Source organism: Pan paniscus, chromosome 14 (genome assembly GCF_029289425.2).
Source record: "Pan paniscus chromosome 14, NHGRI_mPanPan1-v2.0_pri, whole genome shotgun sequence".
NCBI lineage: Eukaryota > Metazoa > Chordata > Mammalia > Primates > Hominidae > Pan > Pan paniscus.
The window spans coordinates 85,795,215-85,814,392 of record NC_073263.2 but is presented as its reverse complement, the minus strand read 5'-3'; the positions used below and the strand labels follow the sequence as shown (position 1 = coordinate 85,814,392).

Sequence of the window (19,178 nt, the reverse complement as noted above, 5' to 3'; positions counted from 1 at the left end):
TTATATAAAATTTAATTAAAAATGAAAAATTGATCTAATTGGAAAACCAGAAACTACAATTATTTTAGAAGAAAACAAAAGAGATAATATGATCTTTTTGGCCTCAGATTGGACAAACAAAAATCAATAAAGGGATAAATTGATACAATGGACTATATCAAGAGAAACCAAACATTCTAATCCTAAATATTTATCTAAGAAAATTATAGTATATAACCCTACAAAGACTTGCACACAGGTCAAAATAATTATGCTGACTGAAAGAAGTCAGACAAACAATAAGTGCATACCCTATGATTCCATTTATGTAGAATTCTATAAAATGCAAATCAACTTCTGATGACAGAGGAGATCTGTTATTGCCTAGACATAAGGGTATGTGTTGAAGGGACAGGAAGGAGGAATTATCTCGTAGCATGAGGAAAAATTTTGGGGTGATAAATATTCATTATATTGATTATGATGATTTTTCACAGGAGTATACATATGCCAAAATGTGTTAATTTGTATGTGTTAATTATATGCATTTTTTGGTCAATTATACCTTAAGTAAATAAATAGATAAATAAATAAATAAAATAATGCAGTTTCTTCCTTCTAAAACTAGAGTTAGTCACTCAGGAGTATCAAATTTCACTTGAGTTGAAAATTTAAATATGTGCTAAATCTGGTAACAGTTTAGATTACCTTTATTGTTGTTAAATTGTTTTGAGTGTTTTTTCTTTTTATTTCTCAACTACAACACACTGTGAGTAAATTGAAACATTCATGAATTTCATCTTTGTTTGCTTGCTGTTACCCAATTTAAATACCATTATTGCTTGGTAAAGGCAATTTGCCCATTATGAAGTTTTGTGGTATATATGCACTACACATCTTTATTAGCTTTACAAAAGATTTAACAAATTGTGTGTGTGTGAATGTGTGTCATTGTGTACATGCAGTACCATCTAAGGAAGCCAAAATAAAAGGTAGGAATAGACGAAGAAAGGAAAGAGAAAAGAAGGAAAGAAGGTAGTATTTGTTAAATATCTATATTGAGCAAATCTGCATAATTGAAGATTTTCTTAATTAACTATTCCTTATTGAAGCCTATAGTTTATTTAGGAAGGAGCTGGTTTGCTTTTCCAAAATTGTGATAAGTGTACATACTATAAAATTTATCATTAACAATTTTTAAGTGTAAATTTCAGTAGCATTAAGGACATTCACATTGTTGTGCAATAATCACCACTATCCATCTCCAGAACTTTGTATCATTCCGTACTGAAACTTTGTACCTATTAAACACTAACTCCTCATAATGCCACCCCCCAAGAGCTGTTCTGCTGTCACTATGAATTTTACTTTTCTGACTAAAGCACAGAAGTGTAATCATATGGTATTTTTCCCTTTGTATGGCTTGCCATAATGTCCTCAAAGTTCACCCATATTGAAGCATCTATCACAATTCTATTCCTTTTTAAGGCTGACAAGTATTTTATTGTATTTATATATCACATTTTCTTTACTCACTCACCTATTAATCGATATCTGTGTTGTTTCCACTTCCTAGCATTTGTCAATAATACTGCCATGAATATTAGTGCACAAATATCTGTTTCAGTCCAAGCTTCCATTCTTTTGGACACATACCCCAAAAAGAAAATGCTGAAAATTATAGTAATTCCATTTTATTTTTTAGGAACTATCATATATTTTTCCACAGAGGCTGCACCATTTTATATTCCTACCAGCAATGCACAGGATTCCAATTTCTCCACATCCTTGAAAAAAATTGTTTAAATGATATTATAGTCATCATAATGGCATTGAAGTTTTGATTTTCGTTTCTCTAGTGATTAGTGATGTTCAAAATGTTTTCATGTGATTCTTTTTGGCAATTTGTATATCTTCTTTGAGGAAATGGTTATTCAAGTCCTTTGCTCATTTTTAAATTTTTTGGTGGGTTTTTTCGTTTGTTTGCTTTAGGAATTTGTTATACATCCTGGATATTAAACTCTTATCAAATATGTGATTTGCAAATATTTTCTCTCATTCTGTGCTAATTTGCTTTCTAATGACTGAATCACTCCCTGGGTTAGTGCTGGCCTGCAAAAGTGCCTGTTATTCTTTGCTCCAAAATGTTTCCCTTCTTCTGTAATCTTTCTGGGTTTTATGCTTTTCTTCTTTATAATTAACATTGTTACAAGCATGCATTGCATCAATTTTTTGTGACTTTTGCCATTCTTTGACGGTTTGGTGAATTTACAAAAGAGAAAACATAACTAAGCCAAATTCTCTATAAATTTAATAGGAGTTTATAGTTGCCTATCAGAAAAATTCCATTCATTTTCTTCAAAATCTTTTTCATTGTAGCATTATTTCCAAATGGGTAAAATTCACAAGGACATTTACTTGCATGGTCTTTTTTCATTGAAACTGCTTTATTATGTTTTAGTATAATATTTTCTATTGCTTTTGATAATTTTGATAATTTCCTTAGCTATATTACACCTCCTCTGAAACTTATCTTAGAATATATAGCCATTTCTATGGGTCCAGAACCATGTTAAGTATAAACAATAAAATAAAGCAGAAAATGTTGTCTGTATTCTCAAGTAGGTTTTGGTGTTAAAACAATTAGCGTACAATTAAAAAAATACATAGAATAAAAAATAATATTTTTAAATGTTCACTTTGAACACAGTGTGAAGTTCTAGAAGGAGGGTCAATTTGATTGAAAATAAATCTATGGTTACAACCTTTATATTATCACTTTCAACATACATGTCCTTGGATACGGAACCCAGTTTTAACTTTCTTGTGTTCATCTATAAAACAGTGTTAGCATTTCTGAACGAGTTTTATGTATTATTACAAAGAAAAATTGCAATGTAGTTTATCATGCACAGTTAAATAATTAAGATTGCTAGGTTTTATTCCTTTCTCATTGTTTTGAGTGATTTTATATAATACCTTAAATAAGGATTTAAATATATGTTATTAGATGCATCCCCACCTAAGCCAGAATTCTCTACCACAATGATGAAGCCAAGTTTTACCAGATTATTTTGAAATTTTTACTAAACTCAAAAAACTCTAGTGCTTGAAAAGTTTATCTTTTGTTCTAATATATTAACTTTAGGATGTTATATAGAAATGTGTGTATTACGGTAATTGTTTTGCCATTTTTAACAAGAGAGATGAACAGAATAAAATGTCGCTTGTTTTATTTCATGGTCATGAGACTTAAAAATAACATACAAAAATATAATTTGTATTTGCTTTAAAAAATGAAATACAATTATTCAAGTACTTAATAAATAATGAAATGCTGAAAATGTTGCCAGTTTTACACTAACAGGTTTCTTTTTGTTTCATCAAATTGCTTTAAAAAGTTTCAGTAATGTAGCCTTCTCATTAAATACTGTTTTATTATTAAAAAATATATCAGGAGTATTATTGTTTTATGAAATGCAAATAAATACAAGAAGTTTCTTCTATCTGTAATTCAGATCTTAAGTGAATTTATCATAACTTATGGTGTTAATTTAATTAAATTCTCATGGATCATATAACCTCAATAAAAAATGTTATTAGTTGGAAATATTACAATGGTATTGATCTACATTTAGATGTCAGGTTTTGAATTTCTATTATAGTTATGTCTAAATCAGTGTATTATGGAGATATACCTAACTTTACTAAAGCTGTTTTTTCTGTTTAGATTACATTAGCAATTGTTCTTCTAGATATGACCTCAAAGGAAAGGTACAAAATCAGTCTAGTAAATTTGAAAAATTTTGTTTATTCTCACAAGTAAGAGAGAAATAAATTAATGTCAGAACCAGTATTAGAATACAATACTTTCTCAAAATGTTCTAATGGTTTAGCAAGTAATTTTTCAAATGCTTTTTGGAAGAGCATATACTTTGTAGTTTCATAAGAGCTGCCTGTTTTTGTTTTTGATTTGATTTTTTCTGGATCAGTTCAAAATTGAATAAACATTTCTTTGAAAAATTCAATGCTGTTCCCAGAAGTTCTTCACACAATATTGCCCTTTGCTTGAATAATTCAGTATTTCTGATGGCAAATTTTCAGTCTATTTACTCTGTCCTTACACATTATTTATTCTGTATATTTATACTAATATAGTAGTGTCAGCCAATCTTTCCAGACTGACCAGTTATTACAGTTCAAAATAAGCTTTTGAAATCTGTGAGTTTCTTGTTACTTCAAAGTTACCTATTTTTTTATAATTTCTCTTGAGTAAGAAAATGCTATCTGCAGGAAACACAAACAAACAAACACTATCAAAATTATATTTATGTGGCAATAGTATAAGACCATGGAAAGCCAGATTGCAAAGTTTAGGCTTATGGCCTGAATAAGAGAGCAATGCCAAGGACAGGATCGTTCTCCCTCTTTGTGGGTAGGATGCCTGAGGATGCCTGTTAGATCCGAAATAATATGATCATTGCCTGCCATTCCAGGAATTTCAGCCTTCTTTAGCTTTCAGATATCATTCTTCTTATCTCATTTCATTTGTCAGCAGAGAATCTAGTCCTTTTCCAGTTTAATCACATGTGTGTTAGGAAATTAATGACAAGTGACTGCATATGACATGAACCGACCTGAGCTTTTGCAGTTAGCTCAGCTGAATACTTTACATCAGCCAGCTGCCGAACCTCTTCCCAGGGTGCTTCGTGCCTCACCACCCCTGACTTCTCCAGGCTGCTGATTTCTTCTCGATAATCTTAGAAATGGACACATCATTTAGAACTCTATAACATGTAAAATCAGTCACATTAATAAGACGTTACTAAAGACTTGCATATAAAATAACTGAATTATAATACAACTCACACCTACAGCCACACACACACACACACACACACTCCACCACATACCACACATGCCCACGTATTTTGAGTCATTTGATGAAGTTTCTCTCCCTAATAGTCCTGAGTTCTTCTGGTATCTTGTCCCTACAGGGATTTTCTTTGCTCCTCTTAATAGTATATATGTATTTGGTTGTTTTTTGTTTGCTTGTTTGTTTATCTCTCTCCTCCATAGAGTTAAATCCTTCCATTCAAAGCCTCACAATTCATCATTTTAGCTGGTTTGATGTATTATAACAAAATACATAAACTGGGCAGCTTAAACAACAGAAATGTATTTTCTCATAGTTTAATAGGCTAGAACTCCAAGATCTAGGTGCTAGCGTGGTTGGTTTCTGGTGAGGGCTCTCCTCCTGGCTTGTACATGGCTGCCTTTTGGTTGTGGCCTCACCTGGCAGGAAGAAAGACACAGAACAAGTTCTCAGATGTCTCTTCTCATAAAGGCACTCGTTCCATTATGAGGGCCCACACCAGTGATGTAATCTGAGCCTAATTATCTCCCAAGGGCTCAATGTTACCACATTCAAGGTTGAGGCTTCAACCTATGAATTTGGAGGGGACCCAATTTAGCCCACAGCATTATTTATCAGTCTGTTTCTTTCAGAATTGAAGTTGGAATGTCTGTTCTACTCAGGAAAAAAACTGTTATCTCTTAGCCATTATTTTAATTTAACCATTGTTTCTTCCCAAACCGTCATTCACTACAACCAGGATAATCGTTCATCAACGAAAACACCAATGAGATGTGTAGAGGCAACAGGATAACTTTTTTTTTCTCTCTCTCTTTTTAAATAGAATCTTGCTCTGTCCCCCAGGCTGGAGTGCAGTGGCACCATGCCAGCTCACTGCAACCTCTGCCTCCCAGATTCAAGTGATTCTCATGCCTCAGCCTCCTGAGTAGCTGGGACTACAGGCTGGAGTGCAGTGGCACCATTCCAGCTCACTGCGACCTCTGCCTCCCAGGTTCAAGTGATTCTCATGCCTCAGCCTCCTGAGTAGTTGATATTACAGGCATGAGCCACCACACCTAGCTAATTTTTGCTTTTTTTTTTTTGAGATGGAGTCTCTGTCTGTGGCTCAGGCTGGAGTGCAGTGGCACGATCTTGGCTCACTGGAACCTCTGCCTCCTGGGTTCAAGCGATTCTCTTGCCTCAGCCTCCCGAGTAGCTGGGACTACAGGCGCGTGCCACCCTACCTGGCTAATGTGTGTGTGTGTGTGTGTGTGTGTGTGTGTGTGTGTGTGTTTACTAAAGACAAGGTTTCACTATGTTGGCCAGGCTAGTCTTGAACTCTTGACCTCAAGTAATCCACCCCTACTTGGCCTCCCAAAGTGCCATGGTTGCAGGTGTGAGCCACCATGCTGAGCCAGAGAACTTCATTTTCTAAAAGCAGTCTGCAGATTGGGGAGACGCAGCCTTCATTGCAAAGTGGCATTATGCTCCAGGAAGAGGTCAGAGAGTAGGAAAGGTGGCAGAGTAGGAAATTAGAACGGCAAAAAACAGAGGGCAGAGGAGGGGAGTGAGGAAGTTTTGACTGGATAACCTTTAAGGCCCAAAGCACCAGTCTCCCTTACCTGGCTGGCCTCAGGTGGCCAGTTAGTTTATGGCAGGTGGTCTGCTGTTCAGCTGGGGAATTTCCAGCTGCAGTCTATCTCAGCAACCACAGAAACTGGTTTGGCTCGACTGTAGAAAAGGCAGTCTTGTGTTACTTTTACAACACCTTTCTGAGAACACAAAAGCATTTTCAAAGCACGCAGGGCATGTGACCACTCTCCTATCTTGCTGTGGCTGCCTGATTCTGCTTTTAAGTTTAGGTGTCTCCGTAAATCACAAGAGTTCATTTTGTCTGCCAGCTGGGGCATACTTTACAACTCTGAAAATATATGTATCATCTTTCTTTTGGGTCTTATTTAGAGAGCCTGAAGCAGTCAGCATGAATAGCCCCACAGACTGAGTTTTTTGAGTTTTACACAATTGCGTTTCCCTTTCGATTCTCATCAGGAATGAGCTAGCTAACTGCGATTGTCCGGTGGCTACTCCAGCTTTTCTCTGGATAACACTGGACAAATAATGTATACATTGCCAAAACCAAATTCCTTCTGCAATGAAGAAAACTTTTTACATTGTTCTGCAGAGCAATTTGTCTTTATTTTCTTGAAACTCTGCTTTTCCTAATATAATTTTTTATTTTTCTTTGCAGAAGAGTTCCATTACAGTGATTTTTCTAAAAAGTAAAGCAGTAGTTTGCTAAAATGTAAATATAAGTCTATGTTAGAAAAACAGACAGCTCAAAGCACAGTTACCACCACCTTTTAGGCTTTATGTTTAGGTGTGCCTGTTAGAAAACTACTAAATCCAAAGAACAAACTTCTTTGTTTTCTTTTTTCTTTTTTTTTTTTTTTTAGACGGAATCTTGCTCTGTCACCCAGCTGGAGTGCAGTGGCGCGATATCAGCTCACTGCAAGCTCCGCCTCCCGGGTTCACGCCACTCTCCTGCCTCAGCCTCCCGAGTAGCTGGGATTACAGGCGCCCGCCACCACGCCCCGCTAATTTTTTGTAGTTTTAGTAGAAACGGGGTTTCACCATGCTGGTGAGGATGGTCTCGATCTCCTGACCTCGTGATCTGCCCGCCCCGGCCTCCCAAAGTGCTGGGATTACAGGCGTGAGCCACCACGCCCAGCCCAATTTCTTTTTACTCTAAAGAAAAATTTTAAACTACCTATTAAATAATATTGAAAAGATAAAAGAAATTAAAGACCTAATTGGCTTTTCTTTGCAGTTGTAGAATTGGGCAATACCTCACTCTATAAAACAGAAAGATTATTCCACTGGGCATGACAGAACAGTTGGTTTTTGTAAGGTGGGAAGAAGAAAACAAAATTTTTAAAAAGCAGGTTGGTTAACATCGGGTTACTACAGGTCACTCTTCTTTTACGAGTTAAAGCAGAGAGGTCACTCATTAAGCTAACTCAGTTGGAGTGGTTCTAATTGGTTGCTGTGAATCTCCTGCTTTTTAGGAAAAACTGGTTTGTTGGGGGATTTATCTGCTTCGCTTAGCATGAGTGATTTCATTTTGGTTTGATCTGGTCTACGGAGGCCTGCTGCAGGTAGCTAATTCAAACCCCTCTGAATATGAAGGGGAACAAACAAATACAATAATGGCCTCCTATAATCTTTGTTTAACATTTTAAAATTATTGCATGTGGATTTTTTTTTCTAGAACTAAAATGATTTAACACCATATGTTGTCTAGCATTTAGTATAAGTAGGTAGCTGGATGAAATTTTTTTCTTTCATTATTATTTGTTTTGTACTACATACAACCTGCCCACCACTCCCCTGCCTTTTAACCATGTGGTCTTTTCCCTTTCTCGGTTTCATTTCACCAGAGAAGCTATTGACAAGGAATATAAAGCAGCTTTCTAGTCTTCACCATAGATATTATGCTAGGAGTCTTTGAAGACAAAACGATATTATAGAAACAGTTATAGTCTTCCCGCAGTATCTGTGGGAGATAGTTCCAGGACACTCTCACTCTATCATACCAAAATCTGCTGATGTTCATGGCCTTTAGTGGGCCCTCCATATCTGCATGAACCCTCAGAAATGGAGAGCTGACTGCCCTCTCAATTAAATTCATTTGTCTAGAGAGACAGCCAAGAGTGTCCCCTTAGAAACCAGGAAATGATTACCCTGACATGACATAAAATTGAGATGATAGTTCTTGAAAAACAGGGGCCAATGGTCCATTTTCCAGGGAAGCTCTGGGGAGTTGAGAAAATCCTAGGAATCGGATAGTTGCATAATGATATTTAGCAGAAAGTACAACTGTCAGTGGTATTTGTGCTGCAACAGAGCCCAAAATTAGCAGCAATGTCCTCATGTCTTTAAGTGATAGACCAGCTATCACTGAAGAAACCTTATGGTGAGAGCTGACTCAGTAAATGCCAGTTTGATTAGTTCAGTAACAAACAGATAGAAGGAATAGGAGCTTTTCAGTTTAAGTGGAGAGCAAAGAGAGCCAGAGGTGACACCTCCTGCCAATGTCTTAATATAATGTAAAACTTCCCATAAGAGAGATGCAATCAATACAGGAAAGAAAGAGATTAAAAAAAAAAAAAAAAAAACCCCAAACTGACCGAGATTAAGTGTTAGGCTCCTTAGTTTGAATTTTTTTAAGTAGAAATCGATAGGTATGAATTTATTCAATAAGTATTTAAGCACCTACTGTGGGACATAATGCCTACTAAAATAGACACAATTCCTTTTATCCTGGTGTTTATAGTCTAATGGAAGAGATGGATATTAATTAATTACCAAAAAATTACCATTGCGATGTGGGATAGTTGGTAGACAGTACTATGAAAGATAGTGACTATAAAAAGAAATCGTTAATGAGTCTAACCTAGTAGAAGACAGGGATGATGTTCTGGGGAAGTTATATTTGAGCAGAGAAAACAAAGATAATTAGAAATTAGCCAGTTAAGAGGCCACTAGGAGAAGGATGTATAAGTGTTTGGAGGTAGGGATAGAGATAGTGTTCCAGTAAATTCAAGGGCCTGGGTATGAGCTGGAACAAGAAGACAAAGGACAGCCTGTGGAAAGAAGGATGGATAACCACAGGTCACATCATACATGGGGACATTAGAAGCCACATTCTAGAATTTAAAATTTATTTAAAACTCAATGGAAAACTACAAAAGGAGTTTACACATGGGTATGGTATGATCAGATTTCTATTTGCAAAGTTTTAGTCCCATTACTCTCACACCTTGTTAACCTTGAAGAGTTCAGAGCAGAAAAGTAGCTAGTATTCAAAGAGCAGTAGAAAGCTAATGCAGTAGTTGAGGCAGGAGACAATGTAGCTTATACGAGAGGGTAACAGTGAGTGGAAAGAAACAAGGACAGCTATGAGTGGGATCAGGAGGTAAAAGTGGCAGCATTTCATGAATGACTGATTATTGGGAATTCAGGGAAAGGGGTTTTCAAGGGTAACTCCTAGATTTCTCCCTACAAAACTGCATGAATGATGCTACCACTGGAGGAGAACCTGATTTGGGTAGAAAGTATATGAGTTTAAACACAGGGACTGCAGAGGCCTTGTCCAATAGGGTCATGTACAGACTTCAGCTTTCACTGTGAATGAAAGGTAAACCACTGTAGGTCTTGAGTAGAAGAGAACCATGATCTGACTCAGGCTATAAAGTGATTATGCTGACTGTATACTGCAAGTAGATTAAAAAAAAAAGATTAACAAGCAGAAATTCCCCTGAAAAATTAAGCAGGCAAAAAAGAGTTTATTCAAAATAATAGGGAGAGGCCAGTACTCAATCTAAGCTCGGCTTCCACTAATACAAAAGGCTGGATAGTTTTTTAAAGACAGAGGTGTGATAGGTAGTAGATAAGGGTTGGAGGATGCCAAAGCCCCCTAGTTTTGCTTATTGGCCCTACCCAAAGGAAAACGGAGAATTCTTTATATATATATATATATATACACGTATATATATGTGTGTGTATATATATATCAAGGGAAATATATATGTACATATATATATGTATATATGCTATCTCCCTTGATGGTTACATTTCAATGGAATAACCCTCAGCAACTTGAGAATGACCTTCCTCGGTTGTAAAACTGGAAAGAGGCTTTTAAAAAGATTTACATATCAAAGGGGCAAAAAAATAGAATGTACAAGTTTTCTAAAGTAAACACTCTAGGAAAAAGGAGGTCAGGCGCCTAGTTAGGAAGAAGCTTGTCTAAAGTCTAGTTAAACTGAGGAGAACTTTAAGGCCCTCTTGATTTAAAGACAAGAGTGGAAGTAGAGAGACTCTTAGTTTTAATGATGGAATTTCTTTCCTATTGAGTATTTATCTTACTGTGTCTGATTATTGATTCATTGTAATTAGTAGGGTTATTCAGAGGTTTCATTTGGTGAGATAAGGCAAATGAGTGTGCAGATTGCTCACCTGTTGGAATATTTGTTCCACCTCCTTGGAGTATACATAGATGGATTCTCTTTCATTCTAGAAATTTTGCACGATGCCTACTTCAGAACAACTCTTTTTAATAAAATATTTTTTTTTGGAATATCTGTATTGCTTCTTTTTCTGAAAAATCTGAATTGTTAAGAGTGTTCTGTATGTACCTTTCTTTACTTACAAAGTTAGAAATATATATATAGGCACACTTCAGTCTGAAACTGAACTCAAATATCTCTGAGGTATGCCTACACATACACACACACACACACACACACGTATATATGTATCTATATGTATACATGTATCAGTGTAAATATCTATATGGATATATATACACAAACACATATATAAAAATATATATTTACAATTATAAAGCATATATGTATTCATAAGTGTAAAGCAGCATATATCCAATAAATAGAAGACAGCATTCATCTTATATAGGACAATAGAAGGCCTCTTGTATGTTCCAATAAATGACGGATAAATAAAGGGAAATGTAGAATTGTATTGGTCAATATAAACTTAACCCATTTATGCACAGGTGTAGAATTTGAGATGTGAGCAGTTCTATGTAACAATTTTTCCTATCCTGAAGGAGGAAATAAATCATGTCACTGGTATCAATAAAGTAAAAATCACATATTTTTATGTACTGTAAATATTCTTGTTAAGTTCAAGGGTTTAAAAACAGTCCTATTAGTCTCATTTCAAGTGCTCAATAGCTCTGTTTGACTAGCAATTACTGTGTTGGACAGTATAGACTATTTCTGTCACCAAAACAAGTTCAATTTGACAGAACTGATATAGAGAGTCACAGAGACACAGGATAGAAGTGGAAGAATGAGCAGAAAAATAATTGAAATCAAATTGGATTATTATTGTGACAGTTACAATTAGCCCAAATTGTAAATAATTTAAAAAATCACAGAGAAAAAGATATCCTAAGTGGATTACACAAAACTGTAAAACTTGAACAGAAGGAAAGAAATTCAGAAAATAAAAATAGAAAAATCACATATATGATTATGCAATGTTTATAATATTACGTAGAATGTAAAGATTTATAAGAACATTACAAATAATCTAATGTTTATATTGATAATATAAACTTTATATAGGAATTACAAAGGTTAAGCGAACTCATATAAAACTGACAAGGCTTCTGATACTTAGGGAAAGTGTAAATTACAACATACATAGTTGAGGGAGGTGTTCAGCAACATCACCTCACCAGTGTGAAAGCAATCACATATTATATTTTAAAAGACATGAATACTACTCCTAGAAATTTAACTTAAGGTTATAACTTCAAAAGTTAGCAATGCTATATGATAGAAAATGGCATATGTTCACAGATGTTTATCACAGAGCTTATTACAACAAACAATTAGAATTATCCTGTCCTCTCAGCAATTGGGAACTGGAAGGTACATTGTTTCGTAAACAATTTAGGTAAAATATAAAGCAAAACCAGAAGTAAAAGGAGGTAAATAAAAAAATTCTATCTCTGTGGTATATATAATTGTGTAAAATTATGAAACTATATAAAATGGCAATAGTAAAAAAAAAAGCAGCAAGAAAACAGACTCGCATAGGTTAATGGGATTTTACAAAGTAGATAGTAATGACGATGATTGTTACAATTTATTCTTCCAGCATGGGTTACTGTGTGGTGGGCATAGTGCTTATCACTTAATAATCATTATCTTAATTAATCCTTCTGACAATCTAGGAAAGGAGCTACTATCATTCTTCATTTTACAAATGAGAAAACTGCATCCCAGAAAGGTTTGGCATCTTATCCAATGTCACTCAATGGTAAACAGAAGATCTCAGAGTCTAATCCAGGTCTCTGTTGCTAAAATGCTTATTGTCCAATTTAAAACAAACAGATACCAGACACTTAATGAAAACTCCCTGTTTTTAGTAACTTTGTTTCTATCATATTTATGGGGCATACATTAAGAAAATGTTTCTTGTTCCTTACATATTTGTTATGTTAAAAATGTTTAAGGTCCCCAAAATTTGTATATTGAATTCCTAACCCCCAAGTCATAGGAAGTGGGACCTTTGGAAGGTACTTAGGCAGGGTCATGAGGGCAGAGCCCTCATGAATGGGATTAGTGCCCTTATAAAACAGACCCCAGAGAGACTTTTGCTCTTTCCACTATGTGAGGCTGTGACAAGATGGCACTGTCTCTGAGCTAGAACATAGGCCCTTACCAGACACCAGCTACTTGGGAGGCTGAGGCAGGAGAATCACTTGAACCCATGAGGCAGAGGTTGCAGTGAGCCAAAATCACACCGCTGCACTCGAGCCTGGGCGACAGAGTGAGACTCTGTCTCAAAAACAAAAACAAAAACAAAAACAAAAACAAAACCATCTCACACCATTCAGAATGGCAATTATTAAAAAGTCAAAAACAACAACAACAACAGATGCTGGTGAGGCTGCAGAGAAATAGTAACACTTTTACACTGTTGGTAAAAATGTAAATTAGTTCAACCATCGTGGAAGACAGTGTGGCTATTCCTTAAAGACCTAGGACCAGAAATGCCATTTGACCCAACAATCCCATTATTGAGTATATACCCAAAGGAATATAAATAATTCCATTATAAAGAGATATGCACATGTATGTTCACTGCAGCATTATTCACAATAGCAAAGACATGGAATCAACCCAAATGCCCATCAATGATAGACTGGATTAAGAAATGTGGTAGATATACACCATGGCATACGATGCAGCCATAAAAAGGAATGAGATCATGTCCTTTGCAGGGACGTGGATGGAGCTGGAAGCCATTATCCTCAGCAAACTAATGCAGGAAAATAAAAACAAACACTGCATGTTCTCACTTACAAATGGGAGCTGAACAGTGTGAACCCATAGACACAGGGAGGGGAACAACAAATACTGGGCCTGTCAGGGTGCAGGGATGGAGGGAGAGGGAGAGCATCAAGAAAAATAGCTAACACATGGCAGGCTTAATACCTAGGTGATGGGTTGATAGGTGCAGCAAATCACCATGGCACAGGTTTACCTATGTAACAAACCTGCACATCCTGCACATATTCCCTGGAACTTAAAATAAAATAAAATAAGAAAATGTGGAGCATATTTGTTTCTCTCTACCTGATTTCTCCAGAATTTGGAAACTACTTGTGAGTATTCTTATGACAATATGGTTATTTGCAAAAGTGTAATAAGAATCTGTTTTCTTTTGTAACAGGACATAACTGGAGAAACTGATTATTTGACCAAGGCTTTGACTGGGTGTTTACTGGAGTTGTATGCATGCTCACCTGAAGCATTCTTCCTTTTTCTGGTGGAATGCCCCTGGAAGGTCATATAACAGTTAAACTGCACCATTTTGCCTCTTAATGAGCATGCTCGAGCCCCACATACCCAATTCCTGAGATCTTACTGGGAAGCTGCCCATCACCAGTTTTAGGTGTTTTTATTTATTGGGAAACTACCTTTTCCTGGCACTGACTGCCACCAGTTCTTATTTTAGAGAGGTAGTGTGACAACTGCCTGACAATCAGCTGAGTATTACTTGACATTCCAGGTGGGGTGTGGGGGCCCCTCTCCTGCCCTGTTCCTGTCTGACTAGCTACCCACTATAACATGTTCAATGAGTTTCACAAAGTTGAAACCAGTGTTTCTGCAGGGCTATGCTTAATGAACAGAATTATTCAAGTTGTTGGAAAAATTTGTGTTTTGTTTTCTTGTTTGTTTGTTTATTTTTGCAATTCTAGGACTGAGGTCCCCATTTCTCTTTTTCACTGTTGGCCAGGGCTCACTTTCAGCTTCTAGAAGCTGACTGCATTTTCTGATTTCTGGCCCCATTCAATGTCATTAATGAGGATAGGAACCTTCTCATGCTTCATATTTATCTGATATTATTATCACCTTTTCCTCTGCCTCCCTCTTGGACCACATCTCTCTAACTCTACTCCCAACATTTCTCATCTTTAAGGGTTTGTATGATTGTTTGGGACCTATATGAATTGTCAAGACTAACCTACCTATCTTAAAATCCCCTAACTAGCAGCCTCATTTCCATATGCAGAGTCCCAACACAGCAGTACCTGGATTAATGTCTCCTTCAATAACCAACAGATAAGAATCTTGGAACAACATCTTTGGAATTTTGACTACCCCACAGTCACCAAAAAAAAGTAATTCTGCTCACATTTTCTGCTAGTAAGTCAAAAGAGTATTTTTGGTCACACACAACTTACAACTAATATTTGAATTATATTATAATAAATTGTAATGTATGCATGTTTAAATTGACTCTGAAAACATTTTAGTTACTAATTGGTTATTCAATTTTTAATCGTTGGTTGAAAAATTTTGTTATTTTTAATTGGAGTTGTAAATACCTATGTATCTCATTTTATTCTTCAATTATAGGACTTTTTTTCATTGATCTTCAAATCTGCACCAGAGGCACGTCAAATTAAATATTTTGTTAGAAGGAACTTGACTATGTTAATTTTTAAAAGTACCTAAGCATTCCATTTAACAATGTCATTTCCTTTCTCTCATCACAGAGAGGTAATTGACTTCACATATATTTAATATAATCAAAGTAGCTACTTAAATCATCTTCAACGCCTAAGTACACTCTTAACAGCTTGTGTTGATTTAGATGCATTGGAATATCTCACCCTTGGAGAGCTCACATTATAATTTCACAGGGATGTACAACAGTGCTAAGAAAACACATCTGGTAGGACTAAGTATATTTTTGCTTAAAATGTTACCTGTCCTCTTCATTACCCCTACCATGGATTGGAATACAAGTCCTTGGTAGGCATTCCTAAATTTTATCAGTGCAAGTCAGAAATTCCTAATAAACTGAAGTCTCCACCTTATAGAGAGATCAGTCATAATGTTATTTTTGGGGGAAGGTCAATTAGAATTCCCCACCTTTCATCCCCACCTTTGAAAAGGCCAGCATAATTTTTAATTATTATTTTTTAACACTGGCCGGGTTCTTTATTACAAAATAATCAGAAAGCAAAAGCTAATTCTTTTCTTCCAAGATTATTATTAGTTACACTAGTATACTCTAACGTGGTATCATTTTAAATATTGCATTTCCCCACGTTCAGTCAGTATTGAATTCTAGCAAAACCGAGCTAAATTCATCATCCTATTAATCCACTAAAATCCTCTAAGATACGCAGGGACACAGTTCTGAACATTTCACTTACATTTTGATGGAAATATATTCTCAAGCCATAGATCTAATTTATAAAGCTTAAAATGAATGCCTCCTTTTAAATTAAGACAACCAGCAAGTATGTGACTCTTTGACATAATCACTTTGAAAGCTTGAAACTTTGCCCTTGCCTCAAATTACTTTTTCAGCTTGATCTCTTGCTTCTGTCATCTACTCAACAAATGCATATAGGGTACAAAGCACTGTGTTAGGCAGTAGAGTTTAAAAAAAAAAAAAAAGAACACAAGAACACAGCCCCTGTTTGCAGAGTGCATGGTCTGGTGGAGGCTGCAGAAGGATGACTGACCAGGCAGTGTTATGAGGGCTGTGTGAGACATGTCCTGTACACCCAGCATGGGGGCACACAAAAAAGAGGCTGAAGCATCCGAGCCTCACTGTCACCCTGTTTTTCCTCCAATACACCATGCACATGCTTGTCTCTGCACCTTTCATTAATAGCATCCTAATTCCATAATATGTTTTTCATCATTCTATAATAACAGAAATATTTTCTATATTTAAAAGGCAATTTAAAATACAAAATTATCCAAGATTTCTCCTTTCACTCCAACCCATGCACATATGTAACTCCTAGAATAGGAATAAAGTTCCAAATCCTCTGTATGTACAGGGTATAGGTCATACCTACAAGAAACTTAGGAACCTTAGAGGTAAAATAAGAATAAAGTATCCCCTTTACTACATATTTATGGTAATTAAATATGGCTATATACATGAAAGAAAACATTGATCAAATTACAATATGCTATTTAAATATCTAGCTTTTTTGTTAGATATTTTAATGTTTTACAAATCCCTTTCTAATTTGATTGAAGTAACTGGAGGACTGGGACTGTGTCAGGTACTGTTTGTTTATTACATCACATTTTAAGACTTTGGTTTTGCATTTCTCTTCTACTTCTTCATTTCCACTACAGACACCTAGGAATTGATAACATACATTCTTATTTCTCCATCTTAAAAGAAACACAATTCACCTTGTTTCACTTATGTTAGCTATGACCATTTCCTCTATCTTCACCACATTATCTCCTGGAGAATTGGTCTACATTTAATAGATTTAATTATTTATTACTGATTCTGCTGATGATGTCCTTAAATATATTTTCATGCCCACAAATCCACATATCTACTTTTGCATATGTAGAGTAGCTATACTTCATAAGTAAAGTAACTATTTTCATAACCTCATTATCCTTTAAAAGTCTATGACATTTGACCCAGCTGAAATTTCCTTGAAAACTTGTGCTCCCCAACATTTACGAAACTTAGAAGTCTTGATTCTCCTCAAATGTGATTAAGTTAAATAACATGACTATTTATTATGCTGGTTAAACTTTCTTAGCCAGCTTTGCAAAGTTTCTTGTGTCTCTATACCTGCTTTGTACCTTGGGTTGTTTCCCTGCCATATTTTCATGCTTCATGTTACTTTCTTCATTTGAAAAACTAACTTACTCTCATGTAAAGAATACATTTATATGTATAAAACTAATAATTTATTCAAACATATTCAGTATAATACACAGATACATAAAATGGGAGAAGGGCTCATTCTTAAAGTAGAATGTTAACAAATAAATGTAGAAGAAATAATGTAACTAGAAAGATAGTTGTTAAAATCACTAGATGAAAGCTTAAAGAGCACAGAGATATTTATAACACTTCAAAATATTTCGCCACTAATTATTTATAAATTACAAAGAAGAAAATACTAACTTCACAGGGGAGGAATCTGGCAGACATCAACTAAATCAAGTGATCAAAGTTAATATCACCAATAATGCGACAATCTGGCATCCCATGTTTCTTAATGCAATTCAGTGACAGCACATTGCCAATTATGTAGTATTCCTGATAAACACACGATATGTAAATCTAATCAGGTGAAAAAAATCAACAAACCCAAGCAGGATATTTTACAAAACAACTATTCTATTTTTTTTTGAAGACTTACATTTTTAGAGCAGTTTTTGATTCATAGCAAAATTGAGAGGGAGGAAGATACAGAGATACCAAGTATATTTTCTCCCCCAACACTTGTACAGTCTTTCCCATTATTAATCAGAGTGGTACATTTGTTAAAAGTGATGAATTTACGTTGACACATTAGTATCACCCAAAGTCCACAGCCTAGGTTAGAGTTCACTCTTGGTGTTGAATATTGAATGGGTGTGAACAAATATATAATTACATATCTGTCCAATGTTGGACAATATCCATCATTATAGCATCATATGTAGTATTTTCACTGCCTTAGAAAATCTTCTGTGCTCTATTCATTCCTTTACTCCCTAACGCTTGGCAACCACTGATGTTTTTACTCTCTCCATAGTTTTGCCTTTTGCAGAATGTCATATACTTAAAATCATACAATATGTAGTCTTTGCAGATTGGCTTCTTTCATTTAGTAATATGCATTTAAGTTTCTTCCATGTCCTGTGTATAGCTCGATAGCTCATTTCTTTTTAGCACCAAATAATATTCTATTCTCTAGATGTACCTCAGTTTATTTATTCATTCACCTACTGATGGATATCTTGGCTGCTTCCATGTTTTGATAATTATGAATAAAGCTGGTTTAAGCATCTGTGCGTAGTGTTTTGTGTGAATATAAGTTTTCAGCTCTTTTGGGTAAATATCAAGGAGTGCAATTGCTGGATCATATGGTAAGAGTTATGTTTGGTTTTGTAAGAAACCACCAAAGTATCTTCCAAAGTAACCGTACTATTTTGCATTCCAACAAGCAATGGCTGAGAGATCCTGTTTCTCAAAATCCTCACCAGCTTTTTATGTTTTCAGTGTTCTGGACTTTGGCCATTCTAATATGTATATAGTGTTACCTCACTGTTGTTTTAATTTGTATTTCTCTGATAATGTGTCCTGTTGAACATCTTTTCATATACTTATTTGTATCTGTATATCTTCTGTGGTGAGGTGACTATTAATGTCTTTGGCCCACTGGTTAACTGGTTCGTTCATTTTCTTGTCATTGAGTTTTAAGATTTATTTGTACAATTTGGATAGCAGTGTTTATCAGATAAGTTTT

General features: G+C 35.3%; 1 long non-coding RNA gene across 1 annotated transcript in view; it reads right to left on the bottom strand.

Moving 5' to 3' along the window:
* LOC129393654 (uncharacterized) overlaps nt 1-19,178 on the bottom strand; it is a 194,570-nt gene that overhangs the window by 68,244 nt on the left and 107,148 nt on the right. The gene's annotated exons all lie outside the window — the stretch shown is intronic.